The following is an 18,359-nucleotide window of genomic DNA, read 5'->3' on the forward strand; positions in this document are numbered from 1 at the left end:
GCTTACTCTGATACGAAGGAATGATGAGCAGTGGCCAATAATACGAAGGTCCTTTGGCTTTATTGCCAAATGGTTGTGCATAATTGTGTACTGTGGCTCTCCAGGAGAGGTGGGGTCTGCGTCCAGGGCAGATGTTGTTCATCTGTTGGAAAGTACACCTGCCTGTTGCAGAACTGTGGAAAGTAGGCAGGCTAGCTTTATTTTTTTGAGAAATGGTGGGGCTGCAGGGAAATGATGAGGCTTTCCAAAACACTGTGTAAAGTTGAAATCAATGGGTAGTCTGGCACTGTGGCACCCAGAGCCTCCATGGGTTGTGGTTCAGTCTCAGGTGCAAGCTGGTACCTGTGGGGTGATGGTCAGAACATGGACACCACTCCTGTTCTCACCAGTCTGGCTGAAAGAGATGGGAGCAGCTGTGCTCTTACACCTCACCAGTACTGCTGGGATATCTAGGGGAGGGTCCTGACCACAAGCAGTGCCCAGGCTTGGCCCTCTCCTGCCTCATGTCATTTAACCCAGCTCCTCCACCTCACTGTGTGTGCAGCTTGTGGAGTAGACTCTGCATAAAGAGCTCCATCTGAATTCATATTGATCATCTTCTAATATGGGCTCATCCCACTGTGTAGGAAGAATAGAGGGTTTTAATTGAAGAAACAGAAAATAACGTGGTGGTTGCATTTTCAAAGGTATAGAAAATGTAGATGTGTACTGGTCATTGCTGGTGGCAGCACCAAATGAGATCCAGGGGGGTTAAAGCTCTGGCTTCTCCACCAAAACCTTTTGCCCTTGCATGGTGGGCTGGGAGTGCTGGAGGCTGCTGCTGGCCAGCTCTCTTTAGCACCTTCCTCCTTGAAGGCACCTCTTTTGTTAAGGCACTGGGGGTTATAATGAGGAAATGAAACAGGTAAATATAGCTTTTTTAGGTGTGTACTCATCCTCCTGTAGCTGTAAAGGGAATTTGAACATGCTTTTGAAATCTGCATTGACACAATTCCTCAGAGTCTGAGGTAACAGGGATCAACTTCTGTTGTGCCAGGATATGAGTCTTGAGATCAGCATGGCTGTGAGCCATTGGAAATATTTTACTTGGTATGAGGAGTGATGAATACCAGGGTTGTATGGCAGGTCTAGCTGAATAAAGACTCCAGTTAATCTCTGCTGAGGATTTTCAAAGGGAAGTATTTATCCTTGTGCCAAATGTCTGTACCTGATATGTCTGACCTTGGGTGTTGTGTATTTCTCCTCTAAAAGATGTGAGATTTGACATGCTGCTGTTCTGATTTGCTAGTTTTTTTCCCTGAGAAGAGCAGGTGTGGGTGTACTTCTGCTGTGTTTCAGTGAATCACTGTGAGAAGTGAAGGCAAGCAAAGCAAGGCCCTGTTGAGGGGTAAGAGAGGGGAGACAACTGTGGTTCTGCCTGGAGTTCAAGTTACAGCTTCAGACCCTAGAGGGACTTTATTTGGGTAGGTCAAGGTGTGTGCAGTTGGCCTGCCAATCAATGTATCTCAAATGCATTAAAAATGTAAGATAGAACTCTTCCACCTAGAAATCATTTTTATAAAAGCGTGGACATATACACAGAGAAATACAAAGCTTTGGGGGAAAGTGTATATCTGCTGGATAACACTGGAAAAAACAGAAGTGCCTAATGTCTTTAATTTTTGTTTAAAAAAGCACCTCTGTTTAACAGTGTCTTCATAATTCTTTTGGTTATGGTCTGAGAGCAAGGGGACCAAATTACTGAAAAATTTAGCTTTTCTAGAAGCAGAGGGCTTCGAGTGGCTCCGCCAGTGGGCTACTGCAGACCCTATCTCTCATTACAGCAACCTGAGAGGAAGCTGTAGCAAGGTGGAGGTTTGCCTCTTCTCCCAAGTCACAAATGACAGGATGACAGAGAATGGCCTAAATTTGTACCAGGGGATGTTTAGATTGGATATTAGGAAACATTTCTTGATGAAGAGGGTTGTCAACCACTGGAAAACAGGCTGCCCACGGAAGTGGTTGAGTTATCATTCCTGGAGGTATTTAAAAGATGTGTAGATGTGGCACTCAGGGATATGGTTTAGTGGTGGACTTGGCAGTGACGGACTAATGGTTGGACTTGGTGATGTTTAAAGGTCTTTTCCAACCTAAATGATTCTATGATTCTAGTTCTATGCTCTGTCAGAAGGTTTTCAACATTTAAGGGAAAATGATGAATAGTGTGTGTACATCCCAAAGCTGAAAGCAAGGTCTCGTGTGTCCACACTCGTGGAAGGGAGCAAGAATATACTCTGGATGTTCTTGCAAGACAGTTTTGAACTGAGAAACAGTGGTGGGCAGGAGGACTCTGTTTTGGATGAAAACACCCCATCCTTATGCTCTTCTTTCCTGCAATCCAGATCAAAATTTGTAACGACCTGAGTGTTCAATCAGACTTCTGCTAAAGCAAACCCAAGTAGTGAGGTGACAACGCATCATTCTGTGGGGTTTCCTTGTACATAAGAGCAGAGAGTTGGAGCTGATGCTTGGTATGCAAAGCAGAAAGGAGAAACAAGCTGTGAAGGGGGTGGGAGTCATGAGGTGGCTAACCATAGGTTTGCTGAAACTCTGTAGTACTGGAAGAATACAAAGTGGGGGGCTTTGTGCTCTTCATGGGATGATCCAGGCAGGCTTGATGAAAGGGTTGCAGCAAAATGAGAAGTGAAAGGGTGGATGTGTACACACTAAAGAAAATTTAAAAATATGGTTAAAACGAAAAAGAAATGAATCCACATACTTTGATTAGGAATGGAATTTTCTGATGTTTCCCAGACAATGCTGGCATCATGTGGCCACTTTATTTAACTTGCCTTGTACTAAAATATTTCTGGAAAATCATTGTTTTCCCAGCATCTTTCTGATTGGGATTAATAAAAAAAAGCTCATGAACACACACAATTCAATGCTCCTGGTGTGACTCTTGGGGATGTCCTGTGAAGGGCTAAGAGCTGGACTCGATGATCCTTCCACCTCAGAATATTCTGTGACTGCTAAAGTCAGCTGCTTGCCTTGCCTGGATGTCCTGTGGCAATATCTCCATTTTCCAGAAGACACGAAGAGTCTTAAATTGGTCATTTGGGCTCTTCTATTTTCTGACCACTGATCATGTTTTTAAAGTGATCAGTCAGGCTCTTCTAACAGAACAGTTTTTAGCTGTGTTTGGCTTTTGAATCTAAACGAGAGGGAGAAATTGCCATGTGCGTGGCAGGCTGTGGTGGAAGTGTTTTCCCACTGTAGGGACGTTTGTAAGGACAGGGAGAAATGTTAGAGGACAGTAGGCTTGCAGGGAGGGAAAGAAACTGAAACAGCAACTTTTCCCGAACAGGAAGACTGTGGGGTGCAAGAGGAGAGGTGAAGTTCATTTTTGAAAGACCAGGAGCAGGAGAGATGATGCAAGGGCCAGGACATACCCCCAACAAGAAAAAAGTGAGAAAAAGGAGGAAAGAGAGCTGCAGTGATGCTTTTCATGTGCTGTAAAGGAGAAACATCCTGTTTAAGGATCTTAGAGAAGTCTTCTGTAACTGCTGGGAGAGGAAAACTGTGCATTAATGTAATGTGATTCTGAGTTGAGCTGATTAGTTTAATAAATCAGACTATATGGGAGTATTTTTACAGCAATACTACTGGTATTTTTGAAGAATTGAAACATGAGAAGAAAAGCATCTAATACTATTTGAAGTAGAATCCTCTTACATTGATCAGGTTCAAAAGAGAAATGCTCCTGAAGCTCAAGGAAATAATGTTGGGGTAGAGTAGCTTTAATCAATGATACTAGCAGCTTATTAACGTGCATCAAATAACCTGGCAGGAACAGAATCTCTTTGGAGGAGTTCCTCTTTGAAGCTCTGTTCATCCAGATAAAATAGAAAACTTGAAAAATAGAAAACTTAAACAGTTGGAAAAGTATTTCTCCCAGTCGTATTTCAGATGGTGTAAGGGATGATGCAGCAATATTAAATTTATTGTAAGACAAAGCGAATGTATAATTGCACACAAGTACAAATATACAGGGTAGTGGTGCATGTTTATAAGTATTTCTGTATTTGTAAACACTTGTTTAGATATATAGGCAGACACATTCCTTTTAATGAAGTTTTTTTTTAAAAAACCTCATACAGGTAAAAAAGAAATGGAGGTATAAAATGTAAAATGAATGATAGAGCTGTTTAACCTTGTAAAACCAGACAAGTTTCAGTCACAAATAAGTGTTATGTGTCTGGATGCCTGATAGCAGCAAGTGGAAAGTCAGTTTCTAGGAAACACATACCTCGCTCCAAAGCATGCAGTGCGTGCTCTATAAATGTAGGCATTTGTTTAAATAAATATTGACTATGATTATGACACTGTCTTAATGGATTTTATGAACTTTTTCTATGCGTTTAGGTGACAGGAAATCTTCAATCTGACCTGACTGAGATGTAATGTTTAATCGTGTTCACATTTGTTGCTCTTTGTTAAAATATCTAGCTTGGATTCTGACAAAACATCAGCAGGGAGTGGGATACAAAATTCTGTAATTCATGATAAGACAGTTACTTGGGCATCTGCCTTGCATAGTATAAAACAGATAGTTAAATGTTTTTGCATCTAGGTGACAATTCAAAGCAGATCACAAATTCCTTCTCTTTTATCTCTTGGAATGTGAGTGCAGTTTCCTGGGAAGGCTTTCTTTGTCTAGAGTAGACTCAGGAAAATCAAACTAGTTACTGCTGCAGGTCCATGAATGCAGGCTCTGCATTTCCATGGTAGATGCTTTTCTGCAGCTTCTATCCAAAAGGGAAGACGCTTTTGTTTCTTTGGCTCTACATGGTTAAATATAAAGAATAATATATGCATATACCTGTTCTGTGCGAGGTTTGCTAGACCATTTGTTCATAAAGACTGCTTTTTCAGCTCTTGTTCTTAGAAGCTGTGATAAAAAGACAGTACAGGTACTGTGTGTGCTGTTTTATGTGCTCTCAGTGTCATTTTAAGCATGAGACTGCATTGTTAAAAGTTGTAGGGCTGGATACAAATTGAACTCGCAGTATGTAGAGCTTTACTGTTGGGAGTATGACTTACTGGAAGCTATTAAAGAAATTTTTCTAAGTGTTTTGAAAGGGTATAAATGGCTGAAAAAGAAAGATTAGAAAGTAAGTGTGGCTGGGGAGAACAGGTTCTTCTGCTTAAATGTGGAGCTAGGGAAAAGGTGAGCTTTCTGTTAGATTGTGCTTTCTCTAATTGTAGCTCTGCCTTCTCAGTTCTCCTGGTTAGAAGAATTACAAAGTCATTCCTTAATGTTTTAGAGGCTTTTGCATAGCTCTATGGGTGAAAGGCGGGATGTGTCATTAACAATGACCTTAATCATTTAGGGCCACAGTATTCCTCATGTCTGTGTAGCTTTACCAGAGCCATAGAGAACAACCCCTGGCATGTGGAAGTGAAGTGCATCTTTACAAGGCAAACAGGCTTACACCTCTTTCTGCCCCAGAATGAAACTTTGGTTGTGAAAGAAAAATAATGAGCTGGTTGAGGGTTTTTCTAAACTGTCACTTCCCCGTTTCACTCTGGTTTCTCAGTGAGGGCAGAGCAAGTAACAGCTGAAGATACCATCAAACATTCTAGCAAGGCATACTTTATGTTCTCCAGAATATTGTTATGGGTATGCCTTGCAGGAAGGACTGGCATATCACGTGCAATGTAAAAGGATGCGTCAGAAATGGACAGTATTAAAATGTTTATTGTTGCTGATTTCAAATCTAAATCTATTTTTAGGAGAAGAAGAAAACATGCTAAATGTTTTAGTTTCTTTTTCTTTTCAAGGGGAAGAAGGAAGAGACCTTCTTAGCTAATTCAGATCATGGTTTGCTACCTAATTTCTTAAAGATTTAAAGCCTTAGGGGGTGTGTCTCCAAGTATCTCTGGTGACAGAACTCAATAGGGAGGTTTCAGCCCTAATTTGTGAATGAGAAACACCACAAGAAATAGAGTACGGACTGAGTAATCAGCTCAAGTGCCCCATGGAAAATTTGACTGAACTGGAAATGAGGTCAGATTCTGCCATGAACTAAACTACTCTTGCCTTAAACTTCTAAAGAGGTCAGCACCCTGGCAATGGTAGGAGAGTGAAGTTGCTCTTGCAAAAAAAAAAAAAAAAAAAACCCAAAAAAACCCACCAAAAAATCCCCAAGCCCAAAGAAATCTCATTGCTGTAGAAATGGTGGGTTTTACTTTTGGGGAAGAGTGGATAAAGTGGCAGAAATCCAAGATCCAAGCAGTCTTTAAGGATAATTTTGTGGCTACTAAATTCCGGCTGAATACCCCTACCTTGCTGGGTTCTACCTGCTGCTACCCAGTTCGAGGACAGGCCTGTAGAGACTTCAAGAGCCCTGCTTCAATACCTGTGAGGATCAGCAGGAAGGAGGCTCAGGCTGGCACTATGCTGGCAGAATGCTGCCTGCTCAGAAGGAGACAATGTAGAGTGAGATTCTCCCTCAGCTCAGCAGAGTGGGAAAGAAAGGAGCATCGAGGGAACTGGGTGGCCTTAAGCTGCCATTTAGGCAGGCTCTAGCTTTTAGATCTCATATAGAAGGTAGAGTCTGGCAGAAACACAATGCCTGCCCATTTGCTGCACTGCTCTGGAGCAGAAGAGCAAGCAGGAGAAGGGCTCAGTAGCCCTTCTGGTTGCCTTGCTACAGGTGAGGCCTTGCCTGGCCTCACCAGGTGGATTTGGTCTGTGGGACTGGAGGCTGATGGAAAAGCTTGCAGGACTGCTCTGTAAAATGCAAAATATGTACCAACCTGAGAAAAAGAGTGTGGGAACTATGCCTCGGTGGCGAGGCTTGAGAATAAGTGAAAACAGGTAATACCACAAAGGCTAGCAGGTGTCTCATGGATCCTGGCAGTGGAAAGTAATTGGAGGGAGAATTTAGTATGAAAAACCCCACCCTGGTTTTCTAGTGGAGGCACACAGGATTTTGTCTGCTTAACAAATCCTTTCTCTTTTCCCTTCCCTAGCTGTGTTTCTCATTCCCACCTTACAATATAGTCTATATTTTTAAACTCTTCTTTTGTGTCCTTGCCATGGCACGTGCTCTTTTGAGCAAGTCACTGTGAGCTTTGTAGGCAGTATTGCTTGTTCCCCACACAATTGTTCTGCTGCATTGTGGTTTGTGAAACTGAAATTGTTTGCTGCTGCTGTTCTCTTTCCCCAAATATTTATCATAAGAGATACCAAGGCTATAATGGGATTTTTAAACCTAAGAGGTAGAGTGCGTAATTAACATGTGAGACATGGAACTCTTTTAACATCTCTGAAAGAAATCTGGATATTTTGTGTCTCTAATGTTTTTCCTCATTGTGCTTGAGCTGTCTGTAATTTATAATCAATTCAACCTTTCCAGTATTTTTAATGAGAAAAATACCCCTAATGTATAACAGTAATTTCAATATAGTGTATCTTACCCTGGTAATAAAAACATTTAACAATATTTTAACCTAGTATTATGCAATACTTTTGAGGTTTTTTTCAAATGAGCATAAAGACTGAATGCTGGAAGATGCTCCATGAAAACAAATTATATTAATAATCAGACCAAAACACAAAATTCTTCAAATAGTGATTTTAAAATGCCCAAGACAGTCTTTAATTGAAATGTTACAGAAAAAAAACAGAATGAAAAACTGTGTACTTGGTGTTTAATTAACTTTACAATGTATGTTCAGAAGCTTGTTAGAAAGATCAAAACGCAACTATAGGATGTAAGAGTGTGTTGGCAACATAAGTCCATTTATGTCTTGTCCAGTAATAAATTTTAACTTAGAATAATAAGCACCTTCTTAATTAAACAGTCTTCCCTTGTTGCATGCTGAAATAGTTGATGTTAAGTGCCATTTCCATTCATTGTCTCCCATTAACTTCAGCACTTGCTCTTTCTTATGAGCATTATCTGTCACACAAAGAAACCAGGTTTTAACAATGGTTTTTCTCTCAGCACCTGTCATGTAGTTGACTTTTTTTGCATTCTCTTATCTAAATCCAGGCTGTATTTTAGCCTTCTGTGGCTGTGAAAAGGGTGCAGGAGATTTAAAGGACTCCCTGGAGCTAGGCACCAGAATGGCCTTGTTCACTTTGTGGTTTTGCTCTGGGTCCTTTTCCAGAAAAGCTGAAGGAGGACACCTAGACTTTGTCAAAAGTTCCAGCTTGTGGCCTTGCAGTAGTGAGGGATAGTGGATGATTGGAGAGAAATACAAGGACAGGACAAACCTGTGATGGTGCTTTCCTGTAATACCCTGTCCAAATCACATTGACCTCGTTCAAGCTGTGAATCTCCACGCTACCAAAAGCTACTTCCATAACTGGTGAGTGCTTGGGCCCTCAGGGTCTTTCCACATGTGCCCACTGTCCTCTTGGGTTAGCAGATGTGCTCTCCCTTCTGCCATCACAGCTCTGCCCTGACACTGCTGCTTTGGCCCTGAGCTCTCCACCTTGTCACTGGCTGGTGAAGCCCCTGGCTATGTCTAGTGTGGTGGGGGCAAAGGCTAAGTCAAATTTAATTAGTTTCTCTGTGCCTGACAAAAGACTCTTGCCTCTTTTCTAACTTTATAGCAAGTTGTGTGGGGTGGGTTTTATTACAGTGCTGGCACCCCTCTTGTTACCAGAGTAACACAGCATGGCCTGGGTTAGAAGGGACCTTGAAGGTTCTCTCATTCCAAGCCCCCTGCCATGGGCAGGGACACTTTCCACTGAACCAGGTTTTCAAACCCCCTTCCAACCTGCCACTGAACATTCCTAGAGATGGGAGGTCTACAACTTCTCTGAGTAACCTGTTCCAGTGCCTCACCACCCTCACTGTAACGAATTTCTTCCTCATACCTACTCTAAACCTACTGTGTTTCAGTTTAAAGCCACTTGTAAGAAGTTCCTCTCCAGGTATCTTGTGGGTCCCCTCAGGTACTGAAAGACTGCAGTGAGGTGACCTCAGAGCATGTGCTGGGCTTCAGCACAGGACAAGGGCAACAGTTTTAAACAAAGGAGGGTTGATTTAGAATAGACGTAAGGAGGAAGTTTTTAAAGTGAGGGTGATAAACCACTGGAACAGGTTGCCCAGAGAGGTGGTAGATGCCCCATTCCAGGAAACATCAAAGTTCAGGCTGGACAGGGCTCTGAGCATCCTGATCTAGTTGAAAAAGTCCCTGCTTCATACTTCAGGTGAGTTAGATTAGATAGTCTTTAAAAGCCCTTTTTAACTCAAACTATTCTATGATACACCCCAAAAAGCAAGGAAAGATGTTGAGCAATAATCTTGCTCCTCTTCAAGTACCATTTGATATTTTGATATTTAGACCCATTTCCCTGCTGCTTTATTCCAGCAGGGCCCCTCTCTAAAGGAAGGGTGTCTTACCTGAATTCCGTGGGTGAGTGTTGTCCCGGAATCCCTGCCATGGGCAGTGGGCTGCTGTGGGGGATGGCAGCATTCCTGTGGGCTTTGCTGGGCTAGGGGAAGGGCAGCGCCCTCAGGATGGCAGGGTAGGCAGGACCTGGGGCAGGGGGAGAGCAGTGAGGACAGGCAAAGGCTTTCCTCTTGCTCGGATCTCAGCCGCCTGACCCAGGCGCATATCGGTGTTACCTTGCAATGTCCAGAGCTGCCTCTGCTTGGTGTTTTCTGCCAGTCATTTATCCCCGCTTTTAATGGGAAGGGTCGAGTCTCTGCTGGTACAAAGGTACCGAGTGAGCTGAGTGTGGCCTCTAGTGGTCTGTAACATCAGATGCTGTGGGCGTCGCACTGCACTGAAGGAGCTGCCGCTTTCAGGCACATGCAAACTTTTTAAACTGGTGCCACAACTGGATCTCACTGCCAGAACACTGGTACTTTTGTTAAAGATTTCAGTAATCTGAAAGCTGTAAGAGATTAGAACGGTTAGACAAGGACAAAGTAAATATTAGACCACAGTAGTTGTAATTTATTAATGTTTACTTCTCTAATTTGGCAAGCTCTGTTGTAGGGTCTTTGACCCTCTGTGTACCAGAGATGCTTTCCTATAACCTGTGCAGTAGTTTCTTAGCAACAGACATCTGGTTTGGGTGTCAGAGGATGTACTTTCAAAATCTCCAGCCCATCTCTCTTGGTCTATAGCATGTTCTACTGTCCTCCCCTAGAGAGCTACAGGAGCAAAGCTGCTCACTCTGAGTGTGATAGCATTGAAAGCAAGCCCTAGCCCAACAGGATCCATTCCCTGAAGGACAAATTGAAATGATAAGCAACAGCCATGCCACCAGTCAGCTTATTTGTTTATCTGCTATCTTTCATTTTAATCCCTAGCAGTATAAGCATCTAGCAGATAAGGCAAATCAAGTGGCATTTCTGTTTTGCTTTTAGTTTCTGAGGTCTTTGTGCTTGGGGGATACGTTTCCCACCTTTCGTAGCATCCTGCAAGAGATGTGTTCACACCAGTGCTTGCCCACATCTTTGAGGTGCTTAGATGTTTTGACATTGAAGAAAGTTATTACTAGTGCTTGTTAAGTACAAAACATTCTTTGCAGTAAGAAACTTTCACAATTCTGTACTTCTGATCTGTGGTGCTGACTCACAAACATGAGTAAACTGCAAAATTGTACTGGTGAAATGTGAGCCTTCCCTGGACATCCATCATGCCCTGACTCAGATGTTATTTCCCTCTGAGGTATCTGGCCCTGCTTCAGCAGTGACTCAACTGTTTGTGGCACTGAACAGCACAAATAACAGCCTGGCCTACTGAGGAAAGCTGAAACTGGCACTGATTCTATATTAATATGCTGCAGCTAGGCAGCCACTTTGTGAGAAGCTGAGTCATGCCTGCAGCTGGCCCAGAAAAGTCTGAGGTAACTGGGAATCAGACATGCTGCAAATCACGCTTCTCCTTTCTCCAGCCGGAGCCCTGTGTCATTTCAGTACCTCGGCAGCTAGGGAGAGCCCTCCCCACCCTGCAAGAGACAGAATCTGGGAACTAAAAAAGAGCTTAATTCCCCTTCTACCTGCTGCAACTTAACCTGCTTGCAGTGGTCTCTGTCGTGTAATTTGTGCTGAACAACACATGCCTTCAAGCATCATGAGGGTACATGGGAGTTTTCAGAAGGGTGTAAAACAGAACCCATAACAGTGTTTCTAAAAACTGGCTCTTGAGTATCTGTCTATCAAGGCTTTCCAACTGTGTCAGTTGACTTTTTTCTTCATATAAAAAGTTTAATTTTTTTTTTAATTACTTTTTTGTACTTGTCTATTGGGCACATGGATGCTCTCACTGGTGAGGTTAGTGACCCTTGGAGAACGGTGATGTGAGGATGCTCTGAAAAAGTATGCCTTTTGCCTTTTTTGTTTTTTCTTCCTTTTTGAGAGGACAGTAAAAGCTTCAATAGTTGCTTTCTCTTTAGACAGAATCTCCCTCATCTCTGCTTTTTAAAGCTGTGCCAAGAGAAAGGAAAAAAAAAACCCTTTTCAGGGTGTGCCTGAAAAGTACAGTAGAAACCATCTCAATGTTAACATCTGCAGACTGCTATTTTTCTTTGTAATGAGACTGGGGAATGGTGATGTCTCAGATAACCCTGAAAAGATATGGGTGGCAAAAGCTGGCTTGTGTGAAATTGCTAAACTGTATTTTAGCCACAAAAATCTTCCTTAACTGATTCCTACAGAGCTTAGGAGGTTGACTATAAAGAATCGTGTTTTCCTCGTATGTGGAAAAAGCAACAACATTTGGAGTATAAAAAGTATTCAAATGGCTGACTAAAAAGTGTCACTTAACTGTCAAACTGGAAAAACTGCCTCCCTGTCTAGCCTTCCTGATGGAGCTGCTTTTCCTGGTGAATGGGCTGTGCTCTCACCACCTTCTGTGAACAAATGCATGCTCAGGAGAGGCAGGATGGAGTCAGCTTTATCCTGCAGGTACAGGATAACACTGATCAGTCTGGGGCTGGGAAAAGGATCTGTGCAAGAGAAAGGATAGGGAAATAGGATACAAGACAGGAAAGCAGACCTTTGTTTGAGCAGTGTTTTCTAGCCTACCTGTTCCTCACAGGCCTAAACTTGATATACAACTTATTTTACAGCAAGAAGCTATAGTACCTTTGAAGTCCTTTACTGAAGAAATTTTTGTTACATTTGCCTTTTCTCTGCTAGCTCAGATCTTGTTTGTTCTCATCTGGTATTCTAATTTCTATATGAGTGGATGCTTCAGGGAAAGGCAAAGAAATAAAATTAACACCTTAAAATGTAGTACAAGTGTATGAAGTGTGGAGAGCTATGCGTGAGCGATGCTGCCTTGTCTGCAAGGGTGATCTGCCTGTGCAGTGAAGCATGAAATTTAGTTATCATCTTATTCCAAACTTTATTGTAGGTTGTGGAGCTGAAAGCATTTTTAATGTAAATAAAATAGTTCAGCTTTTCCTAGGTAACATAGTCCTCTTTAATTTTCAGAGGCAGAGAGTCCTGCAGATTGGTTCTGTGCATCCAGGCTGGCAATTTTTTTTGCCCCACATCTTGCCTTCACAGTAGCTGTGTGATAAGGGACCCACAGAGGACCCAGTGCATGCAAAACTGAATGCTTTCAAAGAGAGATTTGTTGTTGTTGTGTGCTGGTCTCTTTAGAAACATCATACCTTGTGTGTGTGGTCCGAAGCATCTCTTTTGTGGTGGCAGATCAGAAAGAGATGGTGTGACTGTCAGTGTTTGGCAGATGCCTCCAGTCCGGGCTAGTCTGTACCCTGGGCTGGCTCTGCTGAGTGCCGGGGGAAGGAGGGAGATCAGAGCTGCAGCCGAGCCAGGCCCTGCAGATGGCAGCAGAAGAGCACCAAAGGCAGAGCCCTGTCCTCTCGGCGCAGCAGCATCCCCAGCCCTGCCTCAGACGGAAAACTTCAGGCGTTCTCCACTGAATCCTTCTGTGAGGCTGAAGAGTGAGGGCAGTGAATTCACATATTCAGACCGTGTGCGAAGGTGTTGGAGTTCAGTGCTTTGCTGACAAAAAATAACACTTTGGCAGAAAGTGAACTGTAAGGATACAAAAATCCTTAAACACAAAGTGCATACTAATAACGTATTATATGCTGATATCCTCTCAGTGTGTCCTGAGTAAATACTGACAAAGGAACTCAAACTAATATGTTGTTTCCCATCATGGGGTTCTTAACTGTGGTTATGATGAATGCTCTTGTCCCCAGACTGAGCTCAGGGATGTCTTTAGCAAAGAGAAAAAGGTACCAATACAGCTACCTACTTCCAGAGTAGCTCTAACTTAGTATTTTAACAATTTCTCACTTGATACATGAGATCAGAAGCCCGCAGACACAAAAAGAGGTGAAGTAACATAATGAGTGATTCTTTGACTGTTGAGTAGCAGGGGCTGTTGCTGCTGCAGGTAAAGGGTGAATTGCAAAAGCTGTAGGACTCTCAATATACCTTGTCTTCATCGCTGCTCTCCTGTGTGTGCTACAAGGTGGGAGGCAGGCTTCAGCTCTGAAATACCATCACTTCCAGGGTGAAGTTTATTCTGGGAAAATCTTCAGCCAGCTGCTGAAGCTAGTTATGAGCCTGTTTTGCATGGTTAGCTTATGTGCCAGGATCTAGCTCTGGGTGTCTGTTATGATTATTTATCATTGTGGGTGAATGCAATCATTGTAGCAGGCTGAAGAGGCCATTTACTGTATATAATAACGGCTGATTTTATTTGTTGGTATGTTTTACTGTTATTAAAAGCCCTCCCAGCAATGGATCTAGTGCTCTGATATCAATCAAAATAAGACTGCTATGAGAAAAGGCTATTGCCCATGCAACACACCTCTTCTTCAGCAGCATTTTTATTATGTATTTTTATACACATGCAGGCGGTAGTACATAACCTCTGGAAAATGTGCAACTGCAAACAGTGCACTTGCACTCTTTTCAGAGATCATGCCAATATACTCATCTTGTCTGCAGTCATGTTTCTGGTAGTGGTTTCTCACAATCACCATAATAATTGAATAAAAGGGCAGTGTTCTATATAATGGGGTTTATTAGGCATATTGAGCAGTAATACACAGCTCAGTGAACCTGTTGTAGCCAAATAACTCTAAGATGTGGATGTACTACTTGCTGTCTTGGAAATGAGCTCAAAATGGAGTTTGCTTTTAGCATAAGAGTCAGCAGGCTTTGTTTTGTGTTTACCACCTGCCCTGTTGACCTCTAGAGCACCAGGCAGGCAGCTGGGAGGGTATATTCCTCCCCCATATATTTGTTTCAAATAACAAAAAGCTTCATCTGGCTCCTGATATTTTGCAGCACTGTCAAGTCAAAAAAGTCAAGTACTTCTAGCCAAATGAAATATGGTGAGTCTCAGTAGTGCCATTGTGTTACTGGTTTCCTGGTCCAAATTGGTTTGGTACTTGAGGCTGTCACAGTACCAGTGTGTAGGAGCAAATGGAGTGGGTCCCAATACAAAAATTCACCTGTGGTATGAGAAATGTAGAGTTTGAGCATGTAGGTTTGGCTTGGATGGAGAGTGGAAAAAAGAACTGTCTCAGAATAGCACCTGTTGCTTAAAGGATGTCACCAAATGTCACCTGCAGTTTTTTATGGTTGATCTTGATCTGTTTTGCTTAAAATACTTATGATTTTGAGAGAACGACATCTGCAGTGGTGACAGCACTTCTTGGCACAAGAAATACCTGGATTTGAATTTTAGTTCAGATAAAGGATTCCAAAATGTTGTGCTGAGGGTAGCAGATCAGCAGAAAGGACAGAAGGCAGGTCCTGCTGCACATTAGCTGGCAGATAGGCTCTTCTCTTGTAAGCTGGTCTAGTCACAAGGATCCATACATCCAGAGATGCTTGGCTGTGTTTTGCATTCAGTAACTGTTCCAAGCACTGGACCACCCTAGGCTATGCAAGTGAAATCACATTGAAACCATTGCTTTGTCACAAAAAAATCCTAAGATTTTAGTTCTTTGAGCTCAACTTTTTGCCTCTGTTAAAAGTGGCCATCACCTGGGGAGGAGGAGGGAGTGCCTGACTTGCCATGTATTGAATGGAGTATTAAATGAGTGACCTTTGCAAGATTGTTTTTGGAAATATTTCTGAAATAATATTCTCATTTCTGTTCCCCTTGTTTTAGACCCTGGCCTTGAAATACATCCCGTGAACGCTCTCAGAAGCTTAGCTAGTTTTCATGTTGAAGCTCATGGAAACTGGGCTCTGTCCAGTCTGTTGTGATTATTCATTATTGTGGGTGAATTCTCATTCTAGTGGTGAGAGCTGTGTTGCTCATGTGCTGCAATACCTCGACTTGAGCTACTTCTCATCCAGAATCTGTTTTCCATGTTAGCTTGGCTTGACACAACAAGCTGATATGGCACCTTGCAGAGATGTCAGTGTGCCACAGCATATAACGATGATATCTGTCCCTGTAGCCTGGCATACAAGATGCAAGGATTGGTGGGATTTTGTTTGTGAGGTGTGTCTGTAAATTCAGGCACTGTTGACTGGAAAAAACAATACTGGCAATTTCTAGCAAAGTACAGATTGCTGGCAGGGATTGACACTGAGGCAAGGAGCATTGGAGTTACTGTCAATAAAGATTTTAAGGCAATGGGACTTTCCTGAGTATTCACTGTTTCCAGAAGACCTCCTTGTTCTACCTCTCCCTGTACAGCATGTTTGTACAGACCATTGTAGGAGTGGAGGTTACAAAAGGTGGAGAAGGACCTTGAGATCGTGTGGGCCATCTCGGTAAAGACAGAGTGAACTCTCTGAGCCAGAGAAGTGTGTTTTAGTTGAAGACATCAATACAACAGGTGCAGAGATAAATGGAAATGAAATTCACACTATTTTCAGTGGTTTGTCACTAAAATGGGAGAACTAAGTGAACCTGGAAAGTGTGTTCTGGAGCCTATACTGCTGAGAAGTTGCAGAAGATGGTCTTTGAGTGTACTGGTGCTGGATGTTAAATTTCCTGGGCTCAAAAGAACTGCAGGTAGCTTGGAAATTACAAATAGCTTGAGAAACCAGGAAAATTGTGTGTAATAGAGAGAAATAGAATAGAAGGAAAGGAGAAAAATGTAACTCAGCAGAACAAGTATGAGATACTATGCTTAAGCAGGAACAATGAATTGCCCAGAAGCAGGATGGGGGAGTAATTCAGTGGGTATGACTCAGGGAGGGGAGTAAATCTGGTCACTCCTACAAAAGAAGAGGTAGGGAATGGCAATTTATCACAAGTAGCATATGCAGCAGTAGTGTTATGACACTAAGAAAAGAGGCAAATATGTTACTAAAGTGAATAGTAGACAGGATTACAGTCAATCAGATGTGCTGAGCAGACAGTACTGCTTCACACTGCTGTCCTGGCTCTGATGGAGTTCTGTGATCTGTTCTGTATGGAGTGCTCAGGAAAGATGTGCTCTCCTGGGGAGACCCCAGCAGAGAGCACCATCAGAGAGCTCAGCCATCTGGCAAACACAGCCTGTGACAAGTTGGAGCAAAGTGATGGTGTTTGGCTCAGAAAATGGTATTTCTCTGCAGTGTTGTGGAGGAGGGCAATGATCTGTTCCCAGTCCCTGTGGTGGGTACAATGAGACCTGATGGACCTGAATTGCTGCCTTTGGTTTAGGAAAAGTGTTAGGGGAAATCTGTGGTGATCAAGATGGAAAGGATGGGAAGAGGGACCCAGAGAGCATGTCAGCAACTGGAGTTCTTCAAGAACAGAGTAAGCACTTGTCAAGAGTAACACCAGAAACTCATGATCCCCCTGTTATTTGGGCTGCCTCTATGATTTTTTATTTGAGCGCTCTCTCCATCTTTCATAATTTTTAAAACTTGTTGTCAATCAGTAAGAGAAGGTTTGCTGATTTCTATCAGTAATTGTTCACTTTCCAAGCCTTGGAGAACAGGAGCATGATCTCCCAGTCATCCTTCCCAGCCCCCCCCTTTTTTTTCCTTTTTCTTGAAGACCCAAAATTCATTATGAATGCTAATCCCAGTTTTCCAATTAGTGTCCAGGCCTCTGAGTATTGCATAGCTGTGGCTTTAGGTACTCGAGCACTTTTTCTCACCTTCGTGTTTTAGACTTTTTTCATCCTCTTTAGAACAAAATTTGAAGCATCCCTTAGGTGAATTGGAGTACTTAGTCGTTGACAGAGCAAACTTGCCCTGTTTAGTGGCCACCTCTGCTCTGAATCTGTAATACTGAGCACTTGAGTAGCTCAGCATGTGACAATCTCAAATGCAATGTGACACGGTTAACTCTTATTGCTCAATATTATGAGAAGATGCAATTTTGTATGAGCCCCTTCAAGTCCTGTCACCTTCTCAGGGGTTGGGAGCATATCCTCAAGATTTATTTTGTTTTGCTTTGTTAGGTGGTTTTGTCTTAGGAAAATATGTACTCCAAGTCTCGGAGAGCAGGATTCTGCATGGTTGAAAGACCTTTTGGTTTGGCTGCAGGCTGGTCCCACACTGCAAAGCTATCTTGAAACTGTGTCATCCCTCTTGTTCCCTGCAAATGAAAAAAGCATTTTGCTATTAATTCACTTTCAGATATACTTAATATGAATAATAACAATCTCATTAAGGGCTGACAAACCTGTCTATTTTAGAAACTTTATTTTAACATGGGATGATTTGAATTTCCATAGATAAATTAGGTGCTAGCCTTGAGTAAGTACAAATTTGTAGATAATTAAAATCAGGATTAGTGAGAGAAGAGGTGAAAAATGGGGGTCAGATGCAAACCATCACGGGTCAGGCACCGTCAGTTTTGCTCTTGCATTTTTGTGCTGTTCAAAAAAAGTTTTTGATTCTGCTGGTTAGAACAAGTTTGTGATAGTTTGGTGAACTGAGCTACCCATTTCTAAGTAGGGCCTTATCACATCGACAGTGATGAATTCTCTCACTTAACAAAAAGTTGCAGACTAAAAGGTTTAAATATATACTGAGTGTCTTTCCAGGGTATGGAATGCTGCACAGACACCTAAAATACATGCAAGAAGTTCAATTTCGTTTAGGAAATATACATATATATCTATTTTTAAATAGGGGGATGTGTTCTTTGAAATGAATTTGGGATTTCCTTATGGATGGTGCTTTAAGTATTAATGTCTGTTTCTTGTGCTCATTGCCTATCTTATCTTTTGGCAGCCATTTTGTATGGGTGATAAAATGGGGATTCAGCTTAATGTGCTTTGAAATGGAACTGTTATTCTTGGAATAAAGTAAAGTGCTTGAGGTAACATGCAAAATTCATGCAGCTTCATTGTTCAAGGAATGAGATAATCATTTATGAGAAGTGCAGGATTTGGAAGTTGTTTCAACCTCTGGCAGATTGCAGTGGTCCCCAGCTTGAGACCTTTTTGT

At 42.3% G+C, this 18,359-nt stretch overlaps 1 protein-coding gene and 1 long non-coding RNA gene across 9 annotated transcripts in view; one reads left to right on the forward strand and one right to left on the reverse strand.

Moving 5' to 3' along the window:
* The window catches only part of ZPLD1 (zona pellucida like domain containing 1), a 135,220-nt gene that overhangs the window by 48,426 nt on the left and 68,435 nt on the right, over positions 1–18,359 (forward strand). The gene's annotated exons all lie outside the window — the stretch shown is intronic.
* Positions 7,620–9,719, reverse strand: LOC134548557 (uncharacterized). The gene is made up of 3 exons (XR_010079802.1): positions 9,630–9,719; positions 9,405–9,540; positions 7,620–7,949 (listed from the first exon to the last, which is right to left on the reverse strand). It is a non-coding gene; the product is annotated as an uncharacterized LOC134548557 (long non-coding RNA).

This window comes from Prinia subflava, chromosome 3, assembly GCF_021018805.1.
Source record: "Prinia subflava isolate CZ2003 ecotype Zambia chromosome 3, Cam_Psub_1.2, whole genome shotgun sequence".
Lineage (NCBI taxonomy): Eukaryota > Metazoa > Chordata > Aves > Passeriformes > Cisticolidae > Prinia > Prinia subflava.